Here is an 11,235-nt window from a genome sequence, read left to right on the forward strand (position 1 = left end):
ATCGGTTAAGTTCTACCTCCACTGCTCGAATTAGATTAAGGTCAACTTATCCGCTCTACCTAAGGGTGGCGTCCGTCGGGTAGATTCATTAAGTTACCGATCTTGCTGATATTCTTATTGTCATTAGTTTCAGCAATATCAACCTACTCGATCGAGATCGATCTAGATCGGCCTCACATTCTTTTTAGTCCATCGTTTATTTTGCTACATTGCGATGGTTCTTACTTTAAATGACCGATTATGTTTCACTGGCTATTCTACTTTGATCTTGATCATGCATAGTACGTAGTTAAGGCATGTTTGATCTTGAGAAGGTTTACTAGCTAGTTGAATTTGGTTTATAGCTCCTTATTATGGATGTATCGATCCGGTTGACCCCCACTGTTAGTACTTTAGATCGGAGGATACTAGCTGGTAGATTTGCTTTCGACTAGGCATGACCCTAGCTGTTTGCTATGCCCGCATCGGCTAAATAGCCGATCACCTACGCTTTACCGCCTACAGTGTGTCTCCATGATTCTATTAAACGTGAATAGATCTGTTTACTTTAAGGGGTTGATTTGTTGTCTTTATCATGGCTGCCATCGATCCGGTCGAACCCTACTATTAAAGACAATAGGTTAGGTCTGATGAGTTTATAGATCTGTCCACGTTAAATAGTCGATTGTTCACATGTTGTAGTCCCTTTTCTACCTGAATCGGCTATTTTAGTTGATTTCGCTTGTGCTTTCACGTATATAGCATGTCTTTTAGAAAACATATCAATGTATAGATGGTTTTATGGATTCTTCGGTTTTAGTTTGTTATTATCATCATAGCTGCCATCGATCCGGTCGAACCTCACTGTTGATAGTAATATATTAGACTCAGAGCATTTGTAGATCCATTCGTACTAGATAGTCGATTTGTTTGCATGTTATATCCTTTCTCGTTAGATTCATCGGCTCAATGCTTTATACTATTAATATCCACCTAGCTGATGATTTTATTTATGTCTGCGTGCATTGTACTTATCATCATAAAATCAATTGCAACACATGAGCTTTACAGTCCTTAATAGCTGATTTTTTCGCGTATTGGTTGTTTAGTCGATTTTCCCATCTGGCTGCTCTCGAAGCGGCACACTTGGAACTGTCTGGGTAAAAACCTGGCATGTTAAACCTTAAATTATTGATAAACTTTCTCTCTTTGTCAATTGCAGGTCAAATTGATTGGCATGCCTTCGGGAATTCACAGGATCGGATATCCGTGTGTTGAAGCTAAGTGGATCTCTAGCCTTACTCCATCAAGCAGATCCTTCCGTCTTACTTTGTGCTAGGCAGCATCGACACGTTTTTGCGCCGACACATGTTTTGGCACGCCCGGTGGGACCACAATTGTTTGATTAGAAGTCAGCCAAAATTGATCATTATGCTGAATCTTCAGGACTATTCTAAGAACATCATCCATATTGCCAAGATTTACCACCGCACGAGGCTTGCAAGCCAATCCTTCTGTACATGTCATCTACATGGGGCCAGTTGTGACATGTGGCAACACATTGACACTCCAAGTGATAAATTAAGAAAGATCAAAAGCTACTGCTCCTGTACTCCACTGCTCAAAGAACTATTTGGCTAGAGCACATATAGAGATATTCACTCGGCCTGGTCAGACTACTAGCTTAAAGAAGACTTATATCATACATTGATTTGGATCAGAGAAGATGGAAAGGGACTATATTGGTCATATATATCAAATCAGATATGGTGTGCTCAAGCACATGTTGGAGAAACTCCTAGATGGAATTTTTCATTGGGCAAGCAGTATAAAAGTGATATTTATGGAAGCTTGCCGATGGAGATCGACTGTCTGAAAGTGGAATCGGCTAGGGTCCAAAGTCTTGCTCGCTAAAGCTGATGCAGCCTCGAAGAGCCGATTTCCATATTGCAATAAATTTCTTGGCGAATGACTTCAAGTTGCTTTATCAGCTTGATAAGGATCCTAGGGCAGGTCTAGAGATTAGATTAATGATTATTATAATTTTTGTACAAGGAATCGGCTGTTCAGGAGAAGAATCAGCTATTGGCTTAATTTAGCAGAAACTAGCAAGGGATTTAGATTTTAGAAGTAGTATTGGCCCGAGCACCGGTGACCACATGAGTATATCATCACCGAAACACACCTCAAAGAACAAGCTAGAGGGTCTCACTATGTAGCAGGCACTGGACGGCAAAAAGCCATCCTGGGCCTCATTCAAAAGTATCGGCTGAGTAGAGAGCGTGTTAGTCGATATAGTGGAGTAATCGGATTCTTCTTAAAAGCCTGAAGAGGGATATCAGGCTTGGAGAATATCGGCAGTACAAGTCCACAATAGTCATCTGGGCAGCCGATACTTCTACAAAGGTGGTCTAAAGAGGTGCCAGCTAATATCAGCACATCGGCTATTTATAGTTTGGCGTATGCACAACCAATTTGATCAATCATTAACCAATGTCTTCTAGAAATATATTGCCAGGGCTGCTATTAATAGAATTCCTAGCAGTAGAAGTTGCAAGATTCTATTTTTGGAAAATTGGTGGTAGTACTTTGAGAAGTCATCATGAGATGACCTTATCGGCTATGAGCATTTATAATTTAAAGTCGGTAGCCCTCAATGAACATCAATGCAGCTTCTGGTTACATCTTGAATTCTTTCATCGGCTATTGTTTCTTGATACGATAAATAGCCGATGGAGGTAATAACAAAGGATAGTCGATGGATGGATTTTTGCTCTGGTTAAGCATATTCTATCGGCTTATTACCTAAGCTTGTTCACGGTGGAATCACAATCATTTGAGAAGTCAGGGATCAGCTCCAATATTGAAAAGTATTCGGCACTATTCTGAGGCAAGCTGGAATTCACGTACGAAGGAAGTTGAAGAAAAATTGACTTTGCCTACCAGTTATGTAGTTGCATGTGAGATTATTTAAAAAGTACAAGAGATAAAGTTAGATGCCACACATGTGCACATGGCCACTGTTGATGCTTGGAGTCTGAAGCTTGGTGCTTGACAGCAGTATCCGATTGAAGCACAGAGCAGAGGCAGGACCTACCTATATTCAAAGGCGTAACATATTGGCTATTTGATCAAGCTGCAGATGTTGTCATCAGCTCAGGAAACAGTTAATTAACCAAAAATCAAGTATTCAGGCCAATGGTGCTAACAAAAGGTGATCAGCAAGGATTGTTCAAAGACTGATGGAATCCAGACAATCATCATTGGAAGTTAGTATATACAATGCTATCTTATGCGTGTGGAAGACGGCTTGCAAGCGTCTTGGAATCTAGTTGGAGATGTATGATAGAAACAAGGAAGCCAAGTCCGTTAAGCGTATACATGTGTGTCATGTATGGGGATGCCAAGAAGGATATGGGTACGTCTGTAGTTGATCGGCTAGATGGAGCCGATAAAGTCCAGTCAATCATTTATGAACCCCTAGTGATCAAATCCATCTTGGGTTCGATACTCCAATTTTATTGGTACTTTTGCATGTCTTGCTAGCCTGGTTGTTTACGAGAGAAAAAACAAAAGGGAAATATTTATATATCATATATGCAAGATAGTCACCAGCCTGAACGGCAAAGCCAGATCATGAAGTCGATAAAAACTGAGAGCCGATGACAATTGTTGACTCAGTTGGAACCAATCAACGAGTATGTGAAGATAGCCGATATCGATGGTTGGAAGTATATTGAAATACTTTATTGCATCAAGTTGATCAGCAAGTCAATTGGACATTGCCTTTTAGAAATATTAATGCATCGGTTATTTTTTATTCAAAGATTGTTGCCTCCAGGTTGCTTATCGGCTTGCATATGTATAGCTCATCAGCTGTAAAAACTAAATAGCCAATGGAGCATGGTCATGTAATGAAGAACAAGTTCAAAAGGAAGACGATGTGGACCCCGAGCAGATCATTAGTTGTGCTAGACGAGCAAGAGTGCCGAGAAAAAGATCCATGCGCTGATCGACAACTATGCCGACTACGACTTTTGCTCTCTAGGCATATTGTACCAATAGGTCCCTAAGAAAAGGAAAGCACTGACAAACCATGGTAGTTCATTGGCCTCTTGTCACTGTTCAATCCACTGTGACACAACAAAATGGAGATCATTCAGTGCACGTTCCCCTAGGTGAGAATGTGAAGGTAATCACCGGTGACTAGCTGGATATCGGCAAGGGGACAGTGCAACGCCTTAGCATGGGCAGCAACATGTACCCGTCCTCTAGTGATGGACGGTCTGATCGACAAGGTGGATGGATCCACCGAGATGTTCCTAAGTACGAGATCATGAATTGGCTAGACACATCTATGGCATGTCGGCGATGGCGTGAACAACACGTCGGCACTAACTAAGATAGACATCGACATCGCGGTGGACGATGCGATGAATATGGCCCTGAGTGCATCGAACATCATATGAAGAATTTGGGTTGAGCATGATCTTGAGTACCATGTTCGCCAACTATGGCGAGGGTGAACGGGAAGCATTGGCGTGGTGCAGAGGATGTTGCACAGCCTCAACTAGGCTACCGCCAATCTCAACTTCTTTGGTGATGACAACCAAGGCTGCTACAAACTGTTAGAGCTCACTAAGAAGGTCACAAAGTACGTCGAGGTAGTTAGGTCTAGGGAGCTGCACACATTCAAGGGGCACATCAAATCCATCGTCAAGCTAAAAACTTCAACTTATGACAACTGCTGGCACACATGTCAGTAAAAGCCGATGAGGGCTCTTTTACTATGAGTAGCCAAGAATCAAGAGTCCAGGTGCATCACGTTGAAATTTATCAGGATATTCACCTCTATTGGCTGCACACCCCCATCGGCTCCAAGTATAGATATACAAAGATCAGCTAGGAGGCTAGTATTGGCTCAAGTTCCACTTTAGCTAATACGTCAGGTGATGGAGCCATCTGGCCTGGTAGATGCAACAAGGTCGGCTCTACCGTAGCAAAGGTACCTCGATAGTAGACAAACCGATAGCGATGTAGGAGAGCCGATAGTTCAAAATCAGTAGTTGACAAATCAGGAAGAGGGACCAAAAAGGCGGGTTAAGCATAAAGCCGATGAGATCAGCCTATCGCTCCTATTAATATGGTTGTCTTTTCCTACATCATACAAAGCTCAATCTGAAGATGGAAGCGATAAGCTCGAAAGGCTTGTTCTAAATGGAGGGCAATATAGTAATATATTCTTCAATAAGAGAAAAAAAACCATCATGAGAGGTTGCGTCAGAAACACAAAAGCTGGCAACCTGACAGCCGATAGGGGACCATCGGCTGAATAATTTTGAAGCAGTAAATATTCTCGGTTCTCAAATTTATGGCGAAGAGGGATTTATCTTGAGCCTAGGAATTATTATTAAATAAGATGAAAGAGTGAACACCTCATATTTGCTACGTGCCTCTGTTGAGCGCTATTCTATGTGTGGCACTATATATTGCTGAGAGAAGATCAAAAGAGTTGTCCACTTGGTTGTTGCAAGCTGCTGGAAGTCAGCCAAGGATGACTTATATTGCCGCATGCCAGAAAGAAAGGCCGAAGGCCTGGCACGGTGGAGAAAAGATCCAGCAACATGAAAAGGGTGTACACAGGAAGCAACCAGGAACCATCATGTATGCAATCGAGGAAAAAGTTAATGTTCATGCTTCCAAATATAGCCAATAGTCCAAGTCATCAAAGATATCGGCTCTGAGTATTGAAGTGTAGTGGAGCTTTTGAGACATCGGCTTCGGATGCAAAAAGAGCCAATGATGAACCTTGTGTATGCAACTCCAGGCCACGTGTTGCTATTATGGCAGTGTAAGACTAATGATAGCCACAACAAGCTATCGTGGGGCAAGGTCAGGGAACTCGTGGCCAACGGCGATGATAAGAAAGTGATGCTAGCAAACAAGGCTTGTGGACCTCCTCCTCTACATCGACTATATTCTCTCATGGAGGCATAGCAATGGATGAGCAAAGAACATGGAAGAGTCTAGGCCATAACACAATAAATGTTGCTCATTGTTGTCCACACGGAGTCTCGTTGATATGGCAAGTGACCTCAGCTACGCCGTGTTCAATGCATCCACATCCTTTTTGGAGCAGTGCAGTAGCGTCGACACTAGCAGACTGTTCGAGCCGACCGCCACAGTGGCCAAGCTCATCGGCCAATCCTCAGCATTTATCGCCATGCCCTTTAGACAGCTTAGCATGAAGCCCCACGCCAACATGATCGACCGCTGCTCCATTGGCGACAAGATAGGAGCCAGCGGAAAATAGGGTCTCTAAGCTCGTGCTTGGCGAGGACATATCCAACAACAACAAAAGCATCTGCCCTACCATGATGCACCTATAGCACGCTCAGCAGCCAACACAGGAAGCCTCTTGGCCAGCCCTAACCTTTGTTATAGTTTGTGGCTTTGGCAAGTGATTTTTTCATAGTGCTCTCTCTCTCTGTTCTCAACTTTATCTGATTGCGGGACTTCTGAAACTGGCAATCACCTTATTAAATTCAGAAGCAGTAAATGAAAGATTGCTTGCAATTGACTCAGAATTAGAAGATCAAGGCATCAAGCCAATAGAGCCCTTTATGTAGTGCATGCAAGTCAGATTTCCATGCATATATACATGATGTACGTAGGCACAAAAAGGATGAATCAGATCTTGGAAGTATGTGCGGTCATGCCATATCATATGTTTGATTGGGAACACAGAGATCATAAGGCTGACGAAGTCTAGCTGATATATGCATACTAGGAGAAAGTCTGAGCAAAGGCATTCATCGGTTCAAAGCGGAGGTACACATATTCTTTATTTCCTACCTTTCTTGTCACTTGTGAACAATCTGTCATAGGGAAAGCATGCTATATAAGTAGTTGATGAATGAGATATGGTATGATGAAAGAAACCTTGCTTCTTTTTGTAAAGTACTTGAGAAATTTTCTTACAAAAATTCAAAATCAATAGCTTGTCTCCTCAATGATGTTGAATTTTCTACCAGAGCCATATATTAGTCTTATTAAAAACATTTCACATAAGTTGCTTGCTCTTTGTTGAGTTTTATCAAGTCTTGTTGACCCTTGTTGAGAGATTTATCATGCTCCCAAGATCAAAATCACGTACACGCCACATATATGTGTTGCTTCTATGCTGGAAGTACGCAAAAATATATTTTTCATCCACCTCAAAATGTTCTGCTCCTACACTAGGAGAAGACAAAAATATGTTTGCTAGGTTTTATTAGAATAAATGCTCCAAGTTCTTGATAATATTTCTCTCAAAAGTTGTTGTAAAAAGAGACATGGGTTATGCAAAATATAAAAGATGGACACAAAAGAGGTCCAAAGTAAAAAGGAGAAAAAGAAAAAGAAATGAGAATAAAGATAACCCATGTTCTCGCAAAAAATATTACACAAGAGAGAAATATATTTCAGAGAGCATGGTAGAATTAGGTTAGCCACTAAATATTCCACACACATGCACATCTTGATCTGAGAGTATGACACTTCTCTCCTTGGATCCAGGGTTTGACTTTACGATATGCAAGGTAAGTATGCTACATACTTTGTCCCTACCCGAACTCCAAATAAACTTTTTAGAAGTAGGGTAAATAGAGGCGAAACAATGGCTTGGTGACAAACTATGCATATTGAGTGATCTAAGAGAATCATTTGGGGAGCAAAGCTATGTTTTAATTTAAAAATCTTTCAAAAAACCCAAGTTTTCTGAGCAGGAGAAGTGAGGATAGCTAGATTCTAATCCGTTCCATTCTTCAACCACCCAAGATGGCGTGATAGACACTTCAAAGTTCACATGTATAAGTGAAGCTTGGAATAAGGTAATATTGCTACCAGTGAATTTTTCAGCTCCTTACCAGTGATTTGATAGCCGATTATAGCTATAAACTCGAGGGTCAGCTCTTAATCGGCTAAAGCAGATGAACAAACACCCCAAGTCATTAAAGCCAAGTATTGCAATCAGATGTCGTTGGCTCAGGAAAGGAGATTATTGGATCAAAATAGTTCGAAGCATGAAAACTCATACTTTGAACTAGGGGGCTGTGTTTACACCAAAAATTGGTAAGCTTATCCTGGAAAGGAAGAGATCGGCCGATGATGTCAAAAGCAAGAAAGTTTCCTAATTAAGGGATATTTATGAGTCGGCTAGGAAATATTATTTAATGAATTTGAGAGAGACATGACGTCTAGGTGCATATGAGGATGAAAGAAACAAGGACACGTATCAAACAAGTAAGCTTCATCAGCAAGGATTCTTCATAGGGGAAATTAGAGTCCATGTATCTTGATATTTCTTTTTGTTATCTAGTCATGTTCATTTAGGACTCTTATCAGCCCAGGGTATAAATATAAACCCCCGGTGTAACAGGGACCACACATCAATCAAAATCAATCTTTACTTTTTCGGCTTCACGTCAACACTTAGGAGTAGGAGTAATGTAGATCTCGGCGAGTTCTTCAACAAGCAGGGTTGCATCAATCCGGACGACCTCTGGCTTATCTGTAAGTACCGTCATGGCTTATACTTCTGTTTGTAAGGCTGCATCGGTTAAGTTTGACCTTCACTGCAAACTCTAGTATAAGCTAGTTATCGACTCTTATCTAGTTCAAATACGGCTGCATCGGTTAAGTTTGACCTCCACTGCTCGAATTAGATTAAGGTCAAGTTATTGGCTCTACCTAAGGATGGTGTCCTTTAGATAGATTCATTAAGTTACCGATCTTGCTGATGTTCTTATTGTCATTAGTTTCAGCAATATCAACCTGCTCGATCAAGATCGATCTAGATCGGCCTCACATCCTTTTTAGTCCATCGTTTATTTTGCTACATTACGACGGTTCTTACTTTAAACGATGGATTATGTTTTACTGGTTGTTCTACTTCGATATTGATTGTGCATATTACGTAGTTAAGGCATGTCTGATCTTGAGAAGGTTTACTAGCTAGTTGAATCTGGTTTATAGCTCGCTATTATGGATGTATCGATCCGATTGACCCCCACTGTTAGTACTTTAGATCGGAGGATACTAGCTGGTAGATTTGCTTTCGACAAGGCATGACCCTGGCTGTTTGCTATGCCTGCATCGGCTAAATAGCCGATCGCCTACGCTTTAACGCCTACAGTGTGTCTCTGTGATTCTGTTAAACGTGAATAGATATGCTTACTTTAAGGGGTTGGTTTGTTGTCTTTATCATGGCTGCCATCGATCTGGTCGAACCCTACTATTAAAGATAATAGGTTAGGTCTGATGAGTTCATAGATCTGTCCACGTTAAATAGTCGATTGTTCACATATTGTAGTCCCTTTTCTACCTGAATCGGCTATTTTAGTTGATTTTGCTTGTGCTTTCACGTATATAGCATGTCTTTCAGAAAACCTGTTAATGTATAGACGGTTTTATGGATTCTTCGGTTTTAGTTTGTTATTATCATCATAGCTGCCATCGATCTGGTCGAACCTCACTGTTGATAGTAATATATTAGACTCAGAGCATTTGTAGATCCATTTGTACTGGATAGTCGATTTGTTTGCATGTTATATCCTTTCTCGTTAGATTCATCGGCTCAATGCTTTACACTGATAATATCCACCTAGCTGATGATTTTATTTATATTTGCGTGCATTGTACTTGTCATCATAAAGTCAATCGCAACCCACGAGCTTTACAGTCCTTAATAGCCGGGTTTTTTTTGCGTATCGGCTGTTTAGTCGATTTTCTTGTCTGGCTGCTCCCGAAGCGGCACACTTGGAACTATCTGGGTAAAAACTGGCATGTTCCACCTTAAATTACTGATAAACTTTCTCTCCTTATCAATTGCAGATCAAATTGACTGGCATGCCTTCAGAAATTTGGAGGATCGAAAAGCCCTACGTTGAAGCCAAGCGGATTTCCAGCCTTGCTCCATCAAGCAGATTCTTCCGGCTTATTGTGTACCAGGCGTGTCGACACATTTTTGCGCCGACAAGGCCTATATGTACCTTCCCAAACCTGCCATTTGGTGTAGGTAGGAGTTGGAAAACATATCTAGGAAGTTGAGTCTCCATTTTAGTGCTCTTGCTATCCATAGTGCTCAAGGTTTCACTTGGCGATTAGTGTGAAGTGCTTAGGCTAGTTAGACCACCACTAAAAGTGCATGCTTTAGGTTTAGACCTAGTGTTAGTGAGGTTTGCATACCTCTTACTTACTCGGTGTTTGCGGGCACCATTGCTGTACATCGGAGAGGCTTGCAGTCTTATAGGACCACACCAATTGTGCTTGTGGTGTGGTTGCCATAGTGTACCAGAGAGAACAAGGCTTAAGATGTTTCGATTGGAAGCTTGACAATGAAGATGGTCAGGAGCAATGCCGGAGAGATCGTCTTAGAGGCCCACTTACGCGGGAGAAGACCTAGGCGCTATCCCTCGAGTTACCCGACCGGGAGCTTGGGCCTCACATGTTTGACCATAGTTTAGAGTAGAATTTTAGTAAAAACTTGGTTGCACATCTAGATATATTATTTTTTTCATAAGTTTTGATAAGTGGAAACTAGAGGCCATAGTTTACAGTAGAATTTTAGAATGCCTAATTCAACCCTCTCTCCCCTCTTAGGCGTCACGGTCTTTTCAGTGTAGCCATAGACCATCCCAGTCATAGCAATGCAATGCAAAAGGTGAGAAGGGATGGTGGCGGAGAAGCTATTTGATATATTCATTTCAACATGCATGCTTTACTTTTGTTATAATTGCCCATGCTCTATGGGTGATTTATTTGATAGGTGTGCTATGCATGTTCTATGATGTTTTATTTGATAGATGTGTTGAACTATGTTGTGTGATAATGCCCTTAAATTCAAACCAAAATTTTATTTTAATTAAAATTCATATTTACATTCATAAAATTAAACATGGTTCTTAATGTGAAATTGTAAATAATTTATTACATATTGTTTTGTTATCAAATACACATGCATAGTGTGTGTGAATAAATGGTGAAAATGAGTAGGAGTCCTATTTTGCGAGCTACCATTGAAGTACATCCAAGAAACAGGACCCTTAAAAATTGAAAGAACCTTCAAATAAAAAAGAGTAAAATTTACTACCAGTCCTCAAAGTTGTCTGGAAGTATCATCTAGGTCTCAAAAGTCCCAAAATGCAATTTTGCCTTTCTAAAGTTGTACCAGGTCTCGTTCAGGTCCCAACGGGCATTTACCCGACTCGCTATCCT

Source organism: Miscanthus floridulus, chromosome 5 (assembly GCF_019320115.1).
Source record: "Miscanthus floridulus cultivar M001 chromosome 5, ASM1932011v1, whole genome shotgun sequence".
In the NCBI taxonomy this organism is placed as follows: Eukaryota; Viridiplantae; Streptophyta; class Magnoliopsida; order Poales; family Poaceae; genus Miscanthus; species Miscanthus floridulus.